This window comes from Larus michahellis, chromosome Z (genome assembly GCF_964199755.1).
Source record: "Larus michahellis chromosome Z, bLarMic1.1, whole genome shotgun sequence".
Taxonomy (NCBI): Eukaryota; Metazoa; Chordata; class Aves; order Charadriiformes; family Laridae; genus Larus; species Larus michahellis.
Genome location: NC_133930.1, coordinates 5,492,710 through 5,515,956, shown reverse-complemented (window position 1 = coordinate 5,515,956; position 23,247 = coordinate 5,492,710). Strand labels below are relative to the sequence as shown.

General features: G+C 46.1%; 1 protein-coding gene across 4 annotated transcripts in view; it reads left to right on the top strand.

The window, feature by feature from the left end:
• The first annotated feature begins 6,661 nt into the window (after positions 1-6,661).
• The window catches only part of SETBP1 (SET binding protein 1), a 266,038-nt gene continuing 249,452 nt past the window's right edge, over positions 6,662-23,247 (top strand). For 2 of the 4 annotated variants that reach the window (XM_074571170.1, XM_074571173.1), the window contains exon 1: positions 6,662-7,121. The gene's annotated coding sequence lies outside the window, so the exon portion shown is untranslated. The remainder of the gene's footprint in view (positions 7,122-23,247) is intronic. The other 2 variants (XM_074571171.1, XM_074571172.1) reach the window with 2 other exon arrangements.

Below are 23,247 nucleotides of genomic sequence, written 5' to 3'. Positions count from 1 at the left end.
GTTCAACCTTACCAGTGCCATACACCACGAGTCGCCTGGTTTCAGATCCAAGGATCACATCTACACTTTCAGATTTGAAGGTCCAACTCAAAGTGCTTGTCCAGGTTTTGGTTGGTGTTTGCAAGAAGCACCTTATTGCAACTAGCATCTTATTGCATTAAAATGTGTTTTGTTTGCCCAAACCAGGAGGTGCAGTTTGTTACATCAGGCTGCCCTCGACTCTCATTCTTTGCTATTTCACCAGGCATAATGTCATTTACAAATGTCATCAGGAGTAGTTTTATATTTACTTCCAGATCCCTGATGAATAGCGTAAGGGAACAGTCTAGTAACACTCCTCTTCAACAATAATTCTGCATTGACAATTACTTTCAGAGATCTGTCAGTTAGGCAGTTCTTAACTCATTTCATGTCTGCTCTTGTCCTGAACCCAATTACTTTTGCTTGGCTATAACATATCTTCTAGGAAGTCATCCAGCCTCCAACCTGAAAATGTCATGAGGTGGAGATTTTTACCAATCCTCCTATTAAGTTTATGGAATGATTAATCACTATGAGCCATGTACATCTTCATTTCAATGTGATCTTTTCTCTGAATTCGACTTCTAGTTATCAATTCCTTTTATGACTTTCCTAGCTAGATTAAACAATTCCTTATACCTGGAATTCCCAAGCAGATCCAGTATTTCCATTCACTCCCTATCCTAAATTATGTAGCTTTAAATTACCTCCTGCCGGTCCTGTACTTTATTGATTGATGTTATATTTCTGCTAATGTGTTGTGCTTCTTATTCATGTTACTGCCTCTATATTACTGTATAAAGCCTTAAATATATATAAGTATGTATATTCAAGGCTATATATACATATACATGCAAAATTGTAATCAGTATGAAAGCTGTGATTGAAATCCGCACCATCACAGATCAACGATGCACATGAGAATTGAGGATAGGTTTTGACGCTTATCAGTAATTAGTTTCTTTGAAGTTATTTACGAGGGAAAGAATTCCATGTGCTTACAAGATCAGAGTTACTTGTTTGCTCAGGAAAGAGTGCAAAATATAACCACAACTGCAAGAGCAGTAACAAACTGATGGATGTTGAAAGAGCTACAGGAGGCAAACATTGAAAAGCACTTGCATGTTTGAGCAGCCTGAGCAAAGGGCAGGTCCTGGTCTTCTGCTGGTGTCAACAAGCACTGCGTCATTGAGCCCTACAACTTTTGTACACTGCCTGATTATAGAGAAGTGTTCAGTCACTGGCTCTGTAGGGAGAAGGCGGCTGCAGAAAGATCTGATAGATAAGGAAGTCAGGACTTGAACCTGAGCCTCCCATGCGGTCATCTCCCACACTGTATTACGATGTTGCTAAGCTACCAAGGTTTCTTCTAATTGTCCTGATTGAGAAATTGCAGATAAAGTCTTTTTTTTTTCTTTTTTTTTTCCTTTGGACAGTAGTGAGCATGGCACATTCTTTGTCAACATCAAGATGCTGAGGTAGAGATACAATACTCAGTTATCAAAAAAACATACAAGATAAATGCTTTGGGATGCAGGGGTTATAAATATCCTAAACCCATGGAGAATCAACCGAAAGAGGGGGTTTATGTCTTCTAAAATTAGGTTTGCACTCGGTTTCCAATCCCTTGGCCCTGAATTTTGATCCTTGTCTGCCATTGTTCACACAACAATGTTGAAACTTGATACCACATGTCTGAGGGATTTACGAAATAAAAGGGCATCTTTTAAAATCACTGGTATTTCTATTTTGGGACCAATTGTTCAAACAGTTGGATTTCCAATTGTTGAGCAAAAAATGGATTGAAATACATTCACATTTCCCCCCCCGTTTTCAACTGTCTTGGAATATAATTGCGCATCATTTATGTTGTAGTGGGATACAATGAATTGCTAACTATTGTATGTCTGAGAGTTTTCGTATGTGCATATAGATAAATAGATGATAGATTAGATAGATAGGTAGGTAGGTTAGGTAGGTTAGGTAGGTTAGGTAGGTTAAGTCGGTAGGTAAGTAGGTAGGTAGGTAGGTAGGGAGAGGGAGAGAGAGAGAGAGATAATCTGCTATGTAAAGCTCAGAAGAATGCTAAAAGTGTGCTGAGAAGCTAGAACACATGAGGAAAACAGTCCGATTTAAGCCATTAGAACAATTTCAAATAGCTATTTTTAATGACCTTTTGCATATTTTTGAATCGTATAAAGTGTTACCAGTGTTTTACTGTGGGCCTTGCAAGATATATTTTTTCTTTCACATCAACGTACAAGTCACCCAATAATCACGCATAACATTAATTCATACCTTGAACCTAGAAAGACATATATGTATTTAGCACAGTATGTTATTTATATAAAAATAACAGGCTCATGGCCTTCATTATAAAACATCTGCCTGTCTCATGCAGTCAAGGTTATGTACCAATGGTTAGACACAAATATGAAACTCATCTCAGGTCCGCTGCAGGAACCAAACCAACTTTATGAATGCCATAGTATTTTTTTTTAAGTGAAAAGAACAAAGAGAAGGGAATTTCCTTTTTCAGATTACCCACTTACATTGTATGAACTCCCCGACACACAGCAGAGTCAGAGGGAGGAGGTTTTTTGAAAAAGAAAAGTGTTCTAGATCAGGAAGACAAAGCCATAGGTACAAAAACCTTTGATGTCAACCCTGATCCACAATGATTTATGTACACATGTCCTACCCACTCAAAGGAATGGATCTTTTTCTGCTTATGAAATTTATCATGAAACTTTTCAAAGTTTGAGGTCTACAGGTAGCCAGGTGTGATTTTCTTTTTCCCCAGTTACACATAAGACAGGCCTAAAAATAACTTTGGAACAATCAAAAACTTCCTTTAGTAGTTTTGAGGCTTTTTTACTATTATTATTTTAGACTTGCCCATGTTTTCAAAGTAAGTGAGCATTAAATAAGTCATTATCTCGATTGCTTCCCAAATTGAACTTCTCAGTTTGAAATGATTTAAATGGGGCTGCTTAAATATACTTGTATATGTGTATGTATACTCTCCAGAATAAAAGAAATACAAGAAATACAAGAAATACAAAATAAATAAAAAAACCCCAAAAGCTCACAAAACACTTTTTATCCCAAACTTATTAAATATAAACAAAACACTATTTTCTAACAAAGGAAAATCAGAAGTGTTTTGTTCTTTTTTTATTATTATTATTTTGAGTATTTTGGTCCATAATTTGGTTTTTGTGTTAAGCCAATCTAGCCAATTATTTCATAACCATGTGTTGGCTTATTCTAAGGAGGAAGACAATGGTCAATGGAGCCCTTCGATGTAGAGGGTTTACCTGCCAAAAGTTTTTGAAACCAAAATTCTTCACAGGAAAATGTCACTGGCAGCTCTGCCAAGATATGTTGAAACTATTTCTTTTTGTTTCATTCGGATACAAAATGACAAAATGTAGCTCCAGTTGGGTGATTTAATTTAAACAAACAAGCCTCCCTTCCATGTCAAAGCACTGATTCAAAATGACAATTCTTGTTTGGTTCCAATCAGAAGTATCAACATTTTCAGTGTGACATTTCCGATTCAGAAGTTTTTGGGTTGCATATTTGTTTGGAATGGAGGTGGGGTTGATCTGTTGGTCATCTTTTTTTCCTGTGTGTTGCATTTATTTGTTTATTTGTTTTCTCCTATTGGTGGAGAGAAGCTGGAGGAAAGGACCGTGAGAGAAGAAGGACAGGCATGGCCCGTTGCATCTACCCAAACTCTTTAGCTTGGGATTTGTAGGCATCACAGCAGAGGTCGGTCATGTGGAGAGATCCAAAGGGAAATAATGGCTTGGAGTGTTTTTTGATCTAGGAGCTTTTCCCAGAACACGTGAGGAAACACGGCGGGGCTGAGGGCACATACCCACCCATGTAGTTGAGTCTGCTGTGGGTTGGTGAGGGCTATGTTGGTATCTCGTGGGACATACAAAGCTTACCTACCCAGCTGATGGTTGAGTGGGACCTGTGTTGTCGATCACAGGTTAAGGGACACAATTAAGGGATCAGGGCATATGCATAAGCCTCCCTGGCTGCTGGGGGTCAACTCAGGCAGTCCTTGCATCAGCCGAACCCTGAATTCAGGTCACTCAGATGATAGCCCGTGGTAACCATTTGTCCCAGAAGGAAGAAACTCAGTGTCCTTTGAGCCTCCTGCAACACTCTGGGACAGGGATCCCTGTGGCACTATCTCTGAAAGGGATCAAACCCGGGGGGTACTCCCAAATCCCCCCTCCAATGTTACCTTCACCAGTAAGTACACTTCCACTGCTCCATCCCACAAACCTTCCTTTTTCTGGGGGTTTCTCCTCATCACCTGTGGGATTACTCAGACAAGCCAACAATTTACCCCTGTGAGTAAAGGTTTGCCAAACCCGTAACCCAAGTGGCAGTGTCAACTAGACTGCTGGCAGAGAACGGGTGGGAAAGCAAAAGCCCAAGGACTCGACTCTGCTCTGGTGAGACCCCACCTGCAGTACTGCATACAGCTCCGGAGCCATCAGCACAGGAAAGACATGTTGGAGCAAGTCCAGAGGAGGCTACAAAGATGATCAGAGGGGTGGAGCATCTCTGCTATGAGGACAGGTTTAGAGAGTTGGGGTTGTTCAGCCTGGAGAAAAGAAGGCTCTGGGGAGACCTTACAGCAGCCTTTCAGTACCAAAAGGGGGCCCACAGGAAAGATGGGAGCAAACTTTTTAGCAGGGCCTGTTGCAATAGGACAAAGGGTAATGGTTTTAAACTAAAAGAGGGGAGATTTAGATGAGATATAAAGAAGAAATTTTTTATGCTGAGGATGGTGAGACACTGCCCCAGGTTGCCCAGAGAGGTGGTAAATGCCTCATCCCTGGAAACATTCCAGATGAGGTCGGATGGGGCTCTGAGCAACCTGATCTAGTTGAAGATGTCCCTGTTCATGGCAGGGGGGGTGGACTAGATGGCCTTTAAAGGTCCCTTGCAACCCAAACCATTCTATGATTCCATGACTCAGATTTTGCAGAACCCCACTGTCCCGGAGATGAATTTGTGCTGTATTTTGGGCACTGTTACTGCTTCATACTGAAAGGTACGTGTGTGTGTTGGGGGGGGGACTTTAACCCTTAAAATAGGTGTTGGGAGTCTTTGCTTGTCTCCCCCAGACGCAGAGAGGAATTCTTCACCTCAGGTCTGAACAGCAGTGACTGGACCCCCAAAATCTCCCGCAGAGGTCATGAGCCCACGGGGGCTGCGCTGGGGTGGGGGTGGGGGGTGGAGATTGGAGTTCATGGGGTGGGAGAGGGAGAGATTGGAGTGGGATAAATACCACTAACCTGAGCCTCACCTTCTCTGCCTTTTCTCCCCTGCCCCCATCACTGCTGCTGTTGTGTCAGGTAGTGGCACTGTTGAGTACATTAACCCAGGGCTGAGCATTGCAGCCACACCGAGTCTGTGCCTCTGTGTGTGTGTGTGTGTGTGTGTGTGTGTGTGTCTGATCATTACCATTTATTCCCCCCACCCACCCCACCCCCCGCTTCTCCCGCCCCAGTGCTGCAGAACCCCGGGAGCCAGCGAGAGAAACAGAGGGAAGAGAGAGACGGAGCCATCACCCCCCCCCGCCCCCCCCTCCCCCCCCCCCCCCCCAGATCTGCTTAAACAAATCGCCGCCCCTCGCAGGGAGGGAGAGAGTGTGTGTGGCGGGTGGGGGGGAAGGAGGAGGGGGGAGAAGAACCAGACCAAAAGACAAAATAAAAGAAAGAGAAAGGAAAAATCCAGCGGGCAGCAAAAAAAGCAGCCCCCAGACGCCCCCTTTCCCGAGACCGTCCTCTCAACGAGGGTCTGTGTGTGTGTGTGTGCGTGTGTGTGTGAGGACAGACCCCGTGCCCGTTAGGAAAAGGGGGTGTTCCCCCCCCCCCCCCCCACGCCTCCCCTTTGCCCTCCTTCCCTCCCTCCCTCCTCGGCGCGGCCGGGCGCGGGGCGGCGCGGCGGGGGGAGCGGGCGGCCGCAGCCCCGCAGCCCGCCGGAGCTCCGGCACCGGCACCGGCCCGCTCCGCAGACGAGAGACGGAATAAAGGGAGCAGCTTCCTCGCCGCCAAAGCAGCAGACCTTTTCTCGTCGCGGGGTTGTTGTTTTTTTTTTTTTTTTTGTTGTTGTTTGTTTGTTTTGTTTTTCCCCCCTCTTTCTTTCTTTTCGTGTGGCTTTTTTTTTTTTTTTTTTAAAAAAAAAAAAAAAAAAGCAACAACCAAAACCGACGAAAAAAACTCCTCGCCGGGAAAAGCAAAACCGAAAACGCTTCCCCCCCCCTCCTCTGCTTCGCCCCCCTTCAAAAGGCCCCCAAACAACCAGCAACAACAAACAGAAAGCAAAAAAGAGCTCCCCTCCAAAAAAAAGGCAAAAAAAAAAAAAGGAAAAGAAAAGAAAAAGCGAGAGAGACAGAGAGACAGAGACAAGCTCCATCGATTTCAAATCCAGGATTTTATCCAGTGCATTGATTTTTTTTCTTCTTTTTTTTCTCTCTCCTTTTTTTTTTCTCCTTCCCCCCCTCCTCCTTTCTTTCACCCCCCCCACCCCCCCCCCCCCCCCAATCTCCTCCTTCCCACCCCCTTTTTCCTTTTTCATTTTATTTTGGATCCTGCTAAAATTAGCCGGGACTGCTCTGGGTGTTGCGTGTTAATTTGATTTACTCCGGGATTCCGGCTTCCAAGACGCCATTTTCCCCCCTTCTTGCTCTATCTCGCTCTATTTATCTATATCTATCTATCATTTATCCGCCGAGCTATCTATCCCTCCGTCTGTCCGTCCATCTCCCTCTCTCCGGGTGCCTTCCCTCCTCCTCCTCCCCCCCCCCCCCCGCCCTCCTCCCTCTCTGCTCTGCGTGTGCTGCGCGGCCGTGCGCTCCCCTAATCTGACAGATGAACACCGCCATGGGTTTGCCGCAACACAAGCAAAAGCACCTTTGGGGGCTGTGGCGAGGGATTGAAACCGGGATCTAAAAGAGAAGAGACACGAAGGGGGGAAATCCGAGGGAGGAGGAGGAGGAGGAAGAAAGAAGAAGAAGAAGAGGAGGAAGCTGCTAAGAAACCCCCGCTGCCGTTTTGGGGATATGGGTTAGTAAAAGATAAAAAAAAAAAAAAAAAAAAAAAAAAGGGCAACAAAAAAACCTGAGCCATCGAGGAAAGGTCTGTCTTGACGATCCGGTTTGCAGGAGGGTCTTACCCCTGTTTCTTTTCCCTTCTCGCCCCCCCCCCGCCTTTTTTCCCCTCTGCATGCAAAAGTTAATGTCGTCTCCTTTTTTTTCGTGTTGTGACTTTGCAATGGCGCGGAAAGGGCTTTATTTATTTGGGGGGGGGGGATATTTCTTCGCTGTGCAATGCATGCGAGTCCTCTCCCCCTCCGACCCCTTCCCCCCCAACGCTTTGTGGCTGGTGGGAGTGTGTGTATGTGTGTGGTTTTTTTTTGGGGGGGGGGGGGTGGTGTAAAACCGTGCTTCTGGGAAGGGGTTGCAATTTTTTTTTTAGGACTTTGTGTAATATATTTACCCCCGCTTTATCTCCCCCCACCCCTTTGGTAGCCTGCATGTGTTTCCCCGATAGTGCCGGGGGTAGGTGGTAGCTATGTGTGTGCGTGTGGAGAGGCCGGGGGGGAGACCCCCCCGCTTCGTAAATTGCAGGTTAAGTGGAGCTAGAGAGCAACGTTGTAACCTTATGGGGATGTGTGTGTGTGTGTGTGTGTGTGTGTGTGTGCGCGCGCGTGTGTGTGTGTGTGTGTGTGTGTGCGCGGGGGGTGCTCAGGAATGGGGCCGGGGGGTGGGGGGCGGTAGCGGTGTTGCCCCGGGGCGGCCGCCGCGGCCCCGCGCTTGTTTTGACATTGAAAAGGACACGCAGCCCCGAAAAGCGGCAATTTGCAGGAGGAAAGAAGTGTTGGGGGGTGGAGGAAAGGGGTTGTGTGTGTGTGTGTAATTAGCAATGCGGGACAGCCCCCCCCCCCCCCCGCTCAGTGCCGAAGTGAGGCGCGTTAATAATGGTTATCAATAAGCTGGTGATTGCCGTTCCCGGGACCCCGGTGGCCCCTCTTTCCCCCCACACCCCTCCACCCCTGGTAGAAGTGGAGTTCGGCTTTGGGCGGTTTGAATACCGTCGATATTATCGGGAGGGGGTGTGTGCCTGTGTATGTTTGTGTCGGGGGGGCAAAACGCAGCCTGCAGCCGGGGGGCGGCTATTGTCAACTCCAGCCCTGGCGCAAGGCTCCGTGCACACACACTCACACACGCACACACTCACACAATCACACACACAATCACACTCACACACACGCTCACGCCCCTTCCTCGCTGGGTCTCCCCGGCGGCGGGCAGGGGCAATCGTGTCCCTCCGGCGAGGCGGGGGCCCCCTCCAGCCCTTATTTCCCGATGTGTGTGTGTGTGTGTGTGACTGTGTGTGTGTGTGTGTGTGAGTGCGTGTGAGTGTGTGTGTGCGCATCACACCGGGCACCGGCGATCCCCCGCGCTGCCCGCCCCTGCCTGCGCGTATTTATGTGTCTAAAAAGGCAGTTGAGAGAAGGATTTCCGATTCGTTTCCGCTTCAAATAAACGGCACTGATAATCTCGGGCCTGACGCCTGATGCTAAAAGGGCATTTCACCGCCGGGAACCGGACCTACGGGGTGGCGGGGGGGAACACCCCGTCGTCGTCCCCCCGCCATTCCCGGCAAGCAGGTCCCCCATGCCCCGGGTGGGTTTGAAAGGGGAGATGCGGGGGGGCTTCCCCGCAGGGGGGGAAGGAGGACGTGCGTGGAGGGGTGGTGTGTGGAGGGAGATGTGCATGGGGAGGCGGCTGGGGGTGGGGGCCACTGACCGTTCATCCCGGTGCCGTGGGGTGGCGGTGCCCCCCACCTCGGACTAGGGGGTGCGGGTCGGCGGCTGCTGGAGCTGGGCGAGCCGAGCTGGGCACTGGGAGGAGTCCGCCACAAGCAAATGGATGGAGGGGCGGGGGGGATAAGGGGAAGCCGGGCAGGGCTTCTCCCTCCGCCAGCAGAGGTGTTTCATTAGCCGCGGGCTCGCGGTGGCCCTGCCGGGGCCGGGCCGGGCCCGGGGCGGGGGGGACACGGGGACCCGCCGTGTTGCCTTATATGTCCGTCTGTCAAACGGCAAAAGATGTGCGAGGCGAGCAAAGCGCTGAGCCTGCTAGTCCTCTGCTGTCAGGGAAAGTAATTTGATCCTTTTCGTATTGACAGGAGGATTTCAGGGGTAAAGGACTGCTGGCAAATCCAATCCCGTGTTGAATATTATGGACCCAAATGGGAACAATTATTGATCCGACAGCCCCTGCAGCCAGGACTAACTTGGTGCGGGCTCTAGTAATGATATAATCGCCCGTGTAACGTTTGGCAGCGATATCACAAACCTGAGGAAACAAGTGTCTAGGACCTTTTATCGCAGACGGGAGGAAAAAAATGCCTATCAGCGAAAACGTGCAAGTGTCTGTTTCACACACACCTTCTTGCGCTTCCTCAGCCTTCGCTGAGATTGCTCCCCTCGGTCTGAACCAACTGCCACTCAAAGGAGAAACTTTTTTTTTTTCTCCATTTGTTTTTTAGATGAAAGGAGAAAAAACCCTCCAAACAATATAGCTGTACTTTAATCTCAGCTTTTAGCTTGGAAGGGTTATGTAAAAGCCGGGGGGGGGGAGAAGAAAGCAGAAACACACAGTGAATGGAGACTTCTCTTCCATCTCCTATTGGCTTTGGCTTTTTTTTTTTTTTTTTGACTTCTCAGACTCAAAGTTTTAATTGAAACCAGAAATCTATTGAGAAGTAACTGAGCCAAGAAAACCTCTGTTTTCTCTGCAACTAGGGATGGGGAATAAATAATTTTTTTGCTGGTGTTATTTCAAGTTGTTTGAGCTCTTTGGTTCCGGCCAAAAAGCCCAGCATAGATTATTAACACATTATCATTTTAGGAGGATGCAGTCTCTGAAATGTAATAAAATGGTGTTTTAGGTTTGTGTAGAGCCATAAATGATGCTAGCTGTTGGCAAACAAAAGAAACAGTGGCCATGATTTATTATTAATAATAATCATAACTAAGCTATTTAGCTTGACTTGATATTTACTGGGTTTCTCTACTGAGGTTCCTCAGTATCATTTCCAATAATGTACTTTGATTAAGTTGGGAACTGTTCTTTTTTAATAACTGCTGTTGCTACATGCTTAATTAACTCAAGGAGTTAAATGTTTGAAAAGGCCTAACCATCATTGTTTGGCTTTGGATGATGTTTAATTTACTCTTCTGGTCTGTTTTGACCCATCCTTTGAGCTCGTTTTCCCCAGCACACGTGTCTCTTAGATGTAAGTGCCAGCTTACCAACAGGATTCTTGTTTTCCGTTACAAGATTTGGCTAATCCCAGTTTCAGTGACTTTTTTTGCCCTCTCACTAGGGCTCAATTGCTCACACATAATCTTTCCCTTCTGTTTTCTTTCCCCTTTGGACGACACCCTCCAGGACTGAAAAACTCTTGCCTTGTGCTTGGAGACTTGCAATTACACAGCAATTTTGACTCTTGACCCAACTAGTAGCAAGAAAGGCTATTGTCTAATGAACCACGTAAAAACAGTTCTGGGATCCAACAGATTGCTGTGATGGAAATGAAAGCTCTCCCAGTGAATTGATGACTGATTTGTTTAACCATATGCCTAGGCGGTCTTTCTTGCTCCCCGTTAACTACCCATCTCTGGAGTATCTGTGATCTATGGGTCCGTGATGATGTTGAAAGGCAGTGTTAATAACTGCCAAAATCTGCTCCATGATGCAGTAGGGCCAACTGAATGGGATTTGAGCCATGATCAGAAATTCAGCATGTCATTTTTGCCTACTGTAACATGTGGACATGGAGGGTTTTGAGTGTGTAAGTGCTGCGATTGAGCATGCATTTGGTGACGAGAGAAGGGCGTCAAATCTGTGCACAAAAGAAAGAGGTGGTCAGATGAAACCCACAGCAAAATCTAGCCTCATTGCTGGGAAGACTGGGCACTTTTAGGGCAGCAGCAATCCAAGCTTTAGCTACGAAGCCTAGGAAGAAAGGCAGGAGTCTGTGGGAGAACTTTAGCAGAGGAGGTTCCCAGTGTTTTGCTGCAGGGCTTGTGGTTTCTACTGGGACTGGTTTTGCTACTCTTATAGGTTCTGTTCTAGTTACTTTCTGTCTTTCCAGCTTGCTTAAAAAAAAAAAAAAAAAAAAAAAAGGTTTCCTTTCCCATTATTATTGTTGAGGAAATAAAATGACTCATCCTTTTAGGAAATTGTCATCTTGATTAAAGATGGGCTTTAAAACCCCTCAACTCCAGGTTTTAGCCTGGGGGAACTGTCAGATCTGCAAACGATTTCCAAACTTTTGAGGTTGGGACTGCTTTGCCTTTTGATAAGGGCATGAAATCAGGTTGCAAGCGCGCGTTGTTAGCGCAGTTGTTTCAGAGGTGCACTCAAACCCTTAGAGATGGTTTCTTTCTCCTTCTCTCATCGTGAAGGCTTCACTTGATGCGGCTTCAAAAATGCATTGCATATTTGGACCTGCTTGGAGAGCTGCTGGATGCTGGGAACAAGCACAGCTCCCCAACAGGCTCCTGGATTCTGCACTCACATTTAACTGGTCGTAGAGAGAGCAAAGCGAGTGGGATAAATAGGTAAAGGCAAAGGAAAAATAATTTCTTAAATTGAATAAAAGCAGTCAGAGGATAATGCAGCTTGTCTTTCAGGGCTGAGGAAATGTCTGAAGGAAGTAGGAGGTGGTAATTTCTGTTTATCAGCTCTTGAGAGGGAGCAGAGTTAGAGGCTATTTTGCCCTTTTGGAGTTGGATTTACTTTGCAGCACAGATTGTCCAAACACAATGATGAGCTTTTACCATAAGCTGTAGGGCAGCTGGATATGAAAAGCAATCTTCTGGCATTATTTCATTTAGGCTTTTGTTGTCTTTTATGAAATTGAAAATTTTGAAGAGTTCTCAGGTTAGTCACCTCTCTCTCTCTAGAAGGCCAAATCGAAACTCTGGACCTCAAACACCTGAGGATTGGCAGGATTTGATCCAGGCTTGATTATGATCTTTACAACTCTAGTTTACTTCCCAGTCTAGCTGGGAATCTTTGCAAGGTCTCTAGCCTCTCTATCTCTATGATCTTTGACTGGCTGCCTGTCCACCGAACTCATGTGCCTTTGCCAGAATGGTGATGAACCTGTTGACTTCAGATATGCAGGGCAAAATGATAAGGCTGAAGCACAGGTGACAAAACAGGAAGGTGGCCAGAGAAGTACTCTGGGAATACGGTCACCAGTGTTGCTCACAGATTGCGGGGTCCGGTTTACTGTTGCTTATGAGTGGGGGCAGTGATGAGGCTTGTGTCCATCCAGCATGAGGGTCTTGCAGGAGGAAAAAAGGAGTTGTGCAAATGGTAAGGATGAGCCTGAGTTGTCCTCCCTAGGTAGAGCCCGTGAGTCTGATGCACTTCTTTGAAAGCAAGCATAATGTGTGGAAAAGCGATGCAGGAGGAGACCAATTTCCATGCAAACGTAAGGTCAGAAGGTGATGGCAAGGCTCTGACCTGCCCTGGTGAATACCAAAGTGCAGTGCGGCCCAAGGCTTGGCTCTGCAGAGCATGATATATTGGGATGCAAATGCCTGGCAGAGTGGGATGCTGGGGTGGAGGCGAAATGCTGTTGTGGGGGCTACTTATTTAGCTTCTTACTGCCTTTGAAGGAGTGAATTCCTGTTTCTGTAAGAGCTGCTGTGCAGTCCTGGGCAGTTAAGGGCTGTATGAATGTGACAGTGACGAAGGCAAAGTTTCTTCTCCTGCAGTACAGTATCTCCTGCAACAGTACTTGGGAAAGCTGCTCAGAAGAATGTGTGGTAGGCAAGCATGGGGTAACCCAGGACTCACTTAAATACCTCAAAATTAGAGATGGGTTAAAGATCGGAAGCCTGAGGTTTTATGTTACTTTGAAATTTTTGTTAGCCTTAACCTTTAAAACGGAGATATATATATGTATACAATGAATCATTCTGTTTCTGTCCCGGTATTTTAGCAGATGGGGAAGTTGGTTTTAAGATGGAAGGGAGAAAATGATGATACTCAAATCAGAGGTCAAGCTGAAAGGCACTACAGGCGTGTCTTTCCTCCATATGAATCCACATATCCTAAATATCCTACCGATGTGATTTCTAAGACTTGGACACTGGCCTAACTTCACTGTGTGTTTCCAGACCTAGCATATTCTGGAGCGATGCTGTGACCCATGCCTACCTCTCCTAGAGTCTTGCTAAATTTTGGCTTTGGAGAATGCAATGGGGTTTCCACTGAAACACCTCTAAAACACTATTGGTTGGCTAGACAAGGAAATCCTTCCTGTAATTTTTTCTTTTTCTTTCTTTTTTTTTTTCTTTTTTTCTTCTTTTTTTCTTTTTCTCTCTAAAGCCTTCCTATGGAGCTCTATAGTGAGGATTCAGTGTAATTCTGTACAGGGGAATAATTCTCTACTGAATTCTTCAGTTCTTTTTCAGAAGGGATCAGAGATGTGAAGCTTAACTGGGGGAGTTTAGTAAGTGTTTGAACAGGATTGTATACATGCAAAGTATTAGAGCAGGCATCTGGGCAAAGTGTTATTATACGTGCCCATTATTCCTAAGGTTGCAAAACACTTTAAAATATTAACCCATATACTCACATCCTTGTAGCTTCCCTAAACCTTCACCTAATGGACTGAAAAATGTCATGCTTTCTCTTTGCTTGATGGCAATTTTCTTCCTGAAATGTTGAGTAAATTCTCTCCATCTGTCAGTTGTTCCTTTTTTTTCCCTAATTATTCAGAAAAAGTGAGGGTTGTGGAAGAAGAGGAAACACTTTTCCCTTTTAAATTATTCTAACGACATGCTTTTAAACAGGGCAGCAGTCTAAACTGCCGGACTTTGAGCTGATAAATGGATATAAACACAGGGTTTGTTGAAGGCCTCTGTCTTCTTTTAGTGTTTGAGGGGGACAAAAAAATGGAGGCCATGGTTTATGACGCCATGTCAAATTAAAAGTGTCATTGTAGGTGTCCTAAAGTCGATGGAGATCATTCAGTCTGCTGGCTTAAAGAGAGAGGCACTGTCCCTACAAATCCTGCTTGGCAAGTGTCATAAATAGCACTTGCTATAGGTGTTGGTTTACATTAGATCCCAGTTCCGTGTCATAGGAGGTAGTCACAGAAACATAGGTCCTGTTCCTCCATCCTTTTATCAGAGTTGAAGACACAGCTGCTCTTAAAACATGCTGCCTTTTAAGCATGGATTTCAGGCCAGAACATTTTCTTCAGGCTTAGCTCAGTGAACAGACCTCCCAGGGCCCTTGAGGAAAACCTCTGAAAAAAATAGTGTGAGCAACAGCTAAAATAACAATAAGCTGCAGTATAGCCATAGGTAGGGACTGGGGCCTTATTCAACTCCAGCTGGGGAGCAGTGGTATGGATGCCTCAGTTCAGGGGCCCCTTGACCCATTGGAATTCACAGACCAAACTTTGCTTGGTTGGGGCCTAAGTGAAGGACTCAGATTCTAAGAGACAGAGACCTACATGTCATCAGTGGAGAGACGGGGCACCCAGGAATGACTTGACCTTCGATTCCCCCAAATTCTGACCCCATAGAATCACAGAATGGAACCATAAAATGGTTTGGGTTGGAAGGGACCTTTAAAGGACATCTAGTCCAACCCCCCTGCCATGAACAGGGACATCTTCAACTAGATCAGGTTGCTCAGAGACCCATCCAGCCTCACCGGAAATGTTTCCAGGGATGGGGCATCTACCACCTCTCTGGGCAACCTGGGGCAGTGTCTCACCATCCTCAGCATAAAAGATGTCTTCCTTATATCTCATCTAAATCTCCCCTCTTTTAGTTTTAAACCATTACCCCCTGCCCTATCGCAGCAGGCCCTGCTAAAAAGTTTTTCCCCATCTTTCTTATAAGCCTCCTTTAGTTACTGAAAGGCCACAACAAGGTCTCCCCAGAGCCTTCTCTTCTTCAGGCTGAACAATCCCAACTTTCTCAGCCTGTCCTCATAGTAGAGGTCCTTCAGCCTTCTGATCATCTTTGTGGCCTCCTCTGGACTTGCTCCAGCAAGTTGTTCCCATGCTGAGGGTCCCAGATCTGGATGCAATACTGCAGGTGGGGTCTCACCAAAGTGGAGTACAGGGGCAGAATCACCTCCTTTGAACAGCTGGCTACAGCATCCAACCTTTAACACCATCCTGAAGTCAGTGGCATTACAAGGGAATAACAATCCAAAGCCCTGGTCCTGCTTGAATAGGGATTTGAGCTTTGAATCTGGTGCTCCTGATCCTCTTTGCCACCTCAGAGAGAGTTTGATGTGTGCAATGCCGCACAAAGAGCACAATGAAGTAGTTCAGCTGGAGAGGCCTTTTGGGAGTGCAGGTACTCAGCAGGCTCTTATCTCACGTCTGACTCAACTTCTCCTAGCACTTCTGTAACCGCTTCCTCTTCAGCCTCATTAGAGGCAAAGCTAGTCCTTTCCTTTGCCCATAGCAGCTGTTAGTTATCTTGCCTTTATTCCTGGCCTCAAGTCTTCCCACCGGCATGCTCCTGACTAACGTTTATGCCTCTTGACGTTGCTGTGCTGCTCTTTGCCCTGCGCGCGTCCAGCCGCGTCCACTTGTGTCCTGCTCTGCTTTTGCCTCCTGCTTTTCCTTCTGCAATCCACGAGGCTTTAAGGGTACTTCTTGTTTTTGCTGACCCAGACTTTCTCTCCTCCCTCAAAGAAAAAAGACTGATACATTGTTTAAAGCAAATCAATCTCAGTGCTTTCCTCTAAATATCCCAAATTATTACTCTTCTTCTTGCATGCCCTTTATATGCCCCATTTTCCCACAGTCCCCCCTTGATGCTGAAGGTGCTTAGAACGTGACACAGCACCGAGCAAGACACCACTGCTTACTCAGCATGGAAACACACAGTGCAAGCCTGCATGGACAAAATCCAACCTTTCCTACTCCTAGTCTTGTTTGAAGCATGCAGAATTGAGTAACATGGGATGTGTTGTTTGTACAGCCTCTAGACTGGGCACAGGATAGATCCTGGACCAGCGCCTTTTTGGTCCTCCTTGTGCCATCACTTACAGCTCTGAGGAATGGATGCTGAGCCAAGACCTGGTTCATTCTCTATCAGATGTGTCATTTTATTTCAGTTATTTCTCTGTTTTTCCTAAAGGGAGGGAAAGCTGGTGTATTTGGCACTTGTGCAAGCAAAAATGAAATAATGGAGGAGAGGAAAAAAAAAGAGAAGGAGGAAGGAGGAGTCCTGTGGCAGCAGCAGTAAATAAAAACAAACCTCTCGTTAATGATTGATATAGAGAAATCATTTTCCACACATTTCAGGGTGCAGAGGGAAATGTTTGATCAGAAGGAGAAGGAGAGATTATTGCCCTACCACGACGGTGTTAGAAGGAGGCTACTGTGTCTGATGGCAGCTCTCCAAGAGCAGAGTCGATCTAGGAAAGTTTGGTAATACAGATGATGGAATTGTGCAGGCTTTTGCTTTCTGTGGCCGGTCTCTGTGCCAATAACCTTTCCCTAAATACCCATAAAACTTTCCATTTGTAGCCTGGAGTGGCTGCCACTGCCTCCAGGATGGTGCACTTGGCAAGGGCTGGCTCAAACGGAGTAAACATCTGAAGTCCCCTTCTCGTGCATGTTAACACTTTTCCCCAAAGAGTTTTATGGCTGTTGTTAACGGAATAAGTTTTGTCCTTGTGGTGGAACACACTGCGGCACCCAGGACTATTCTCTTGGATCATCTCAGGAGTCACCTTTGATTGTACATCACTATAAGAGTGATGGTGCTTCCCAGACCGGGAGATCCACAACCTGCTGTTGATCTGGTGCAGGCAAATCTCCTGACTTGGCTCTTTGTGTTGCAGCGAGTTGAAACACTGTTGACATCTCATTCTGTTTTCTAGTGTCCCAGAGGCCTAATCTTCACAAGGGTGATGGGTAAAAATGGCACACTGACTCCCGATGTCATTGGGATCAAACCCTATTCCTTGACTCAGAGGTGTAAATCCAGTGAACTGAGCCCAGCTCTGGAGCAGTCCTGCAGCAGGAATTATCCCAGAGGGCACAAGTGGGAGGGGGTTAGTTGTTCAGAGACCAGAAGTCACCATGAGGAGGTGTTTACAGGTCTGATGACTGTACTGCCTTCCCCGACACCCAAATACAGCTTTAGGTTGTGAGTGAGTAGATTTATAAAACCTTGGCACAGTTCTCAGGCAGGAGCTTGTAAAAGTCCTTGGGCAACATGATGGGCATCTCTCCTTCTACCGCAGATGGGTGCTTTGCTACGCTGGCTGTTGCCACAGCTGCACCTTGGGCAGTATTGCTTTTATGGGCCTTGTGATTTATGGCCATGTCAGTTGTTTAATCATTCAGTTGGCCCTCCCTTCAGCGCTGTACGATAGTTAGTTACTTACATAAAAAGGTGACTATCTGATCTAATTTTGGAGTCTCAAACCTAATTATGGATTCAAATATGATTCTATAATCTACTCTTAATGTCTCTATGTTGAGAAGACAGATACACATATGTGTAATGTGCACACTTACATGCCTTTGTAATTATGGATATGCTTGAGATCTCATTTATTTCTGTCTCTTTATCTTGGGAGGGGGGATGCTTGCAGCCTCATCTGGCCGTGAGGGATCTTCAGGTTATCTTGTCTTTTCACCTCTAGTGTGGCTTTTCCTGGCTCTCTTTGCTGGGCTTGGGCACGCCAAGGCAGAGCCATCTGTCAGCATTACTCAGTCATGCTGGTGGTGGTTCAGAGGGCTGGTAGCACTTAGACTCGGGGCAAGCCGATGGAAATGAGTGAAGATTACATTTCTGTTGTTCTGGTAACCGCCATTAATCCTTGTCCCTTGTATTCATGTGGATAGACCACACCTAGGAGAGCTTCCCTTCCCTTCCAAGAAAGGCCTCACATAAACCATGCCAAATCAAATGCAGAGGTGGAAGGACTGTAACAAAAGCAGCTCTGGAGGCAAGGGGACCACACGGAGAGGAACCACCTTTCTGCTGTGTAATCCCCTGTGCATCTAACTCACCCTACTAATGAATCACATGCCATAGTTAGTCAGTTAGTTATTTTTGTAGATAATCTGTGGATTACAGGCATTCACATACGGTCATTCTACTCACAATTATTCTTATCAGTTGAGGATCTCATACTGTATCTGTTGTATATCCACATCCATTTTATACGTGCCTGTATCTGGGTATATCTTATAGACAGGGAATTTTAGTGGTGTGTTCAAAATTGTCACGCAATAGAGAGACCAGTTTGCCAAGCACTGGAGATAGAGAACGAAATAAATACATCACAGAAGCCCAGAATGGCTGGGGTTGGAAGGACCTCTGGAGATTGTCCAGTCCACCACGCTGCTCAGCACAGGGTCACCTAGGGCAGGATGCTCCGGGCTGTGTCTGGTCAGGATTTGGACATCACCAGGCTATCTCTGACTCTTTAATAAGAGATGACGTTCATTTGTTTTGCTCAAAGGGGAAGTTCTGCCTTGTTTCTGCCCTGATTGACGCAAGGTGGGTGAAAGGGAGAGGGTGTTTTCTATGGGATCTATAGTGTGGATGGAAAATAGCGATCACAGTCGTTTTTCCAGCTCCCTGCCAAAGCTGGCTTGTTCTTTCAGAGTATCATGGCCACAGGAAGTAACAAAGGCTGTGGTCCAAAGGTGCAATAAATCTAGCTCCAGGGCTCTGAGTGCCAGATTAAATGTGCTACTGGGGCATGATACTGACGCGATATAAACTCATTCTTCTGGTGCAAATTTGTTAAAAAAAAAAAATAAATAAATTTGCAGTGTCTTAATTTTATCCCAGCAGACTTTGTATTGCGTCATACTATGTCACTTGTCTGCTTCATGCTGGCTTTATGGCTCACAAGTTCTACCCATCCTCTGGAACTGCTTTTAAGTTGCCATGAAGAAAGGCTTAGCCCCCGCCTTGTATGCCCTGGTCCATTAGATAAAAGTATGGCCAGATATCTGTTCTATCGAACCTGTATTGCTGGTCATCTGGCACTGCGTGTACCGCAACCACAACCACGCTTGAAATTTGCAGGTTTTTTGTAAAGCAATAATGAAGAAATAGGTTGAAGGGCTTTTTTTGGCGTATTCCTAATGTGGGTTAACTGAGTTCAGTGCAGCTTGCTGCATGCCAGGCTGTTGGGTTTTTATGTCCCATGATGGATTCTGAAGTTTCACTGACTCTTCTCATAAAAGCAGGTTTCTGACCAAAACTTTCCCTTGGGTGTAATGTGGGTTGTCCATTGGCCTCTGCCCCAGAGGCAGCTGCATTTCAGCGGTGGCATATATAATCGAGGAAGCAACCCGGGAGTCTTCGGAGTGAAAGGTGATATCTCATCATTAAATATTGCTGTATAGTCTCCAGTGCTTTGTGGCGAATGGTTTTAAAAAGATAGAGTGTAAAGAGGCTTCCAGGATTTCTGATATTTTGCAGAGATTAGGGTTTTAACTTACATGTCACATGAGAGAAAGTGAGATCCAAAGGCAACATGACAGGCGTGGGGTTCAAGAAGATGTGTGTTCCTCTCCATATTCACTGTGACACTCTCAGAGTAGTGCCTCAGTTTCCCCTCACTTGAAGGTGTTCAATAGAATTTTTTTTTTTTTTCTTCATCTTCTGGCCTTTTGGACTCTATGGATAAATCAAAAGCAGTCTCAACAGCCACAGTCATGGCTGGGACTAGCGTACTATGGGATTTGGGCAGCATCCCTTAATATCGCTCCAAGCTCTCTGCTAGTGCTCCTGGTGCTTGAGCGCATCAAGCAGGGGCACAAACGCTGGGCAGCTGAACCTGGCTGGGCTGCGTTTGTCTAATCAACGTTTGCTTGTTACTAACGTGGTTGCTCCTGTGCGTAGGGCAAAACCCACTTTCATTTCATAGAGAACCCCGAACAGGTGGATTTCTTCCCCCTGCTGTGGGCTCTCACTTCTGTTATTGTCCTCAGAAAATTTTCAGTTTAATCACTTTATAGCCCTGGCATCTGAATACTTGAGTAGTTGCCTGAGGCAGGATAGGGAGCTTATTCAGAGCCCTTAATGGAAGGCATCTTGTATGACCCAAAGGGAGGTCTTGTACTTCAGGCCTTTGCCTCAAGAAGTGTGTTCGAGGTGCCCAGAGGAGCTGATAAGAGATGTGTGAGCAGCCATTGCCAGGATGAGCACACAGGCATTTGATTATTTCTCATTACTTATCAGAGGAAGCATGAATCTCTCCCTAATTAAGATCTAATGCCAACTTCTGTGAAATTTGTTGTCATTCACCTGTGAATTATCCTCCTCAAATTTAACTTGACTGCAGGAAGCCTGCTAGCAGTAACACTTTCCTCAGGGATCTTAATTTGGATGGTAAAATGCCTCTGTAGTTGGTTATTGAATGGGACTTCATGCTGGTGAGCCTCAGAGGCCTGGAAGGGCAGTTTGGGTGAGCACTTAAAAGTCTAGACAGCCCCCATCTCTCAGGTGTTTAAAAGAGAGCTAGAGGCCTCCTGGAAAATCCACTTCCTCCCTAGATTTCCAAATCTGCACATTGCCAGATAAGGCAGAAAAGCTGCTGGAGGAAAAGTGTTCATCGCCGTCCCTTCAGCGCTTCTGCTCGAAGGCAGCCTCGAGAGGGGAGATGGGGAGGTTTCCAAAAGAGGTTACATGTTCAGAAGTCTGAAGTGAGGTTTCCTAATTAGTCAAAGCGCAGGTAGCCTGCCCAAACAAGAAAGACAAGTATAATGTCCCTGCACCTAAGTCATTTAACTATTAACCCTGGAGGAGAGTAAGGAGATACTGAAAACAATGACCCAGTTAATTCAGCATGGCATTGGAGTGCAGGGTTATTTGTTGCTACCTGCGGGTCTGGTGATATCATCATCTTCAGGCCCTCAGCAGATCAGGAGGCCAATATTTTTAAGTGGTATTTTAAGGTGGATTTGGCATGAACTCACCTGACACTGGTGTAATGCAATGACTTTATTCATCTGTTGCTTGTTTCTACCGACCTGAAAGCACACAGCCAAGCAGGGATGAGTGTTTAGGTGTCATGACCAAGCGCGTGGGTCAAAGACCCACAGCCAGAATTTGGGGCAGAGAGTTGGATTTTTATTCACCCTCCATAAAACATTACCCAGTGAATCAAAACCTGAAAGACCCTTCCTAGCTCAGAGCCATGAGTTTTATTTCAGCTCCCATTCAATGTAGGGTCTCAGGCAGGTTGGTTGATTACACCCATGGCTGTGGTCCCTTCCCTGCACCCTCGGTGGTCGCGCACTCATCCTGCTGCCCTGCCTGCTGAGCTAGATGCTGTCTGCCAGAAGCTTTCTCTTTTTTACCAGCAGTGAGAGAGGTTAAAAGCCCGTGGGTGGAGGCCAGCACAGAGTGCCCATTGTACATGCGTGCATACCAGAGCAGTAACTCCCTGGAATGCTGCACCGCCAAGCTTTTACCACCTTGTGTTTGTGTTGCAGCCCAGGAGTGTGTGTACATTGCGTCCCTCTCCAAGGAGATTAACAATGAGAAACGGCAGATAAATAGGACAGCCTTTTTTTTTTTTTTTTTTTGGATTGGACCGGTTGGAAGAGGAAGGTAACCCTGACTCCCATCACCTCCATAGACACAAAGGAGAGGCAAGGTGCAAGGTCGGTCAATTAGGTGGAGCAGCTTCTTGCAACTGGGTGGCTATAATGTACTAATTGCGTTAGTAATTAGCGACTACCACACGGTAAACACTTGCATTCAAAACTATGTAAGAGCATTAACTAACCCACCCTACAATAGGTTTGAATGAGGTAAGCATTATCCTTGTTTCACAGGTGGTGAAGTGGAGAGACTTGCTGACCACAGGGTGAGTCAATGCAGGCATGCAGGAGACCTTGGGTCTGTTAGTTCTTCAAGATCACCTTAAATGAGACCAGTGACAGCAGCTCTGGGAAATGAGTCCCCTCCCTGTTGCCAGAAGATGTGCAACTTAAGCATAAGTGTTTTTATGGTGCACTTCTATCTACTATGAGCTACAGAAACCACCTCTAAGGCCAGATGGCAGATCAGTCTCCATGATAGTTCTTCCTTCCTTTTTTTTTTTTTTTTTTTTTTTTTCCTGCTTGGGCTGTCAGCTTGTGCTATTTATGGGAACTTTATTTGAATTTGTGTCTGCTGGGACATGGGTGGAGGTCACCCAATGATTTCATGGAGCTCTAGGATGCTTAGGTTTTTCCATTAGCAGCCATATGTGCCAGGGTCAGAGAAGTGACCCGTGGCCACACTCCAGTGGAAATGTGAATATATAACTAATAAAAGGTGCCTGTTATTACTTCTTTTTGAATTTTAAGCTCACACAAGGCATTTTTGAAAGGCAGAAGGAAGCCAGTGATACAAGGGCATGTGATTTTTCTTGGTCAGCTCTGCTTTAGAGTAGTCTATGATAATGCTGTTATGATTTAGCGATAGATAGCAAGACCATTTTTGTTTCTCCTTTATGGTTTATTGCCGCTAAGAATGGGCTGGGAAATCCCTGGCTTTGCTCAGATCTTGCTTACAGTTGGTCGAGGGGTGGGGTTTGGCAGTGTGGCAGGGCTAATCTAGCAGGGAGCTACTGCTGAAAGAGTAGGTCTGCACCCCCAGCACCTACTCCTGGCAGTGCCTTCTCCTTTCCTTCTCTGTGTGCCAGAAGTGATACTCCTCCGACCCACCAGGGAGCTGTTTGTGCTAAAGCAGCAGAAAATATCTTTGTTTCTCTCTGAGATACCCTTCTGCTAATTTTGTAGCCTACACCGGCTTGTGATGATGGGCGTGGGGGGATGGCTGTATGGGGGATTTTGGGGAGGATGTAGGAAAGGGCCTCAACACCTTTAAAAACACCCTACGTGTATCTTTTTTTAAACTAAATGTTTAGTATTTGTCTTAGCCTTTCTCTGTCATTGAGTGATACATCTTCTGCCCCAGTTGAACATTCACAGCTTCTCCCACTAACTTTGGCTGAGGCTTTGTAAACTACTGAATATGAGTGCTTCCACCTCAAAGGGTTCAATCTGTGATGTTTTAAAGAAAGCCCACATTTGAAAGGATGAGAGCACAGTCTGCTTCAGTCAGCCACAAAGCAGTGGTACCCAAGGGCACGAGGAG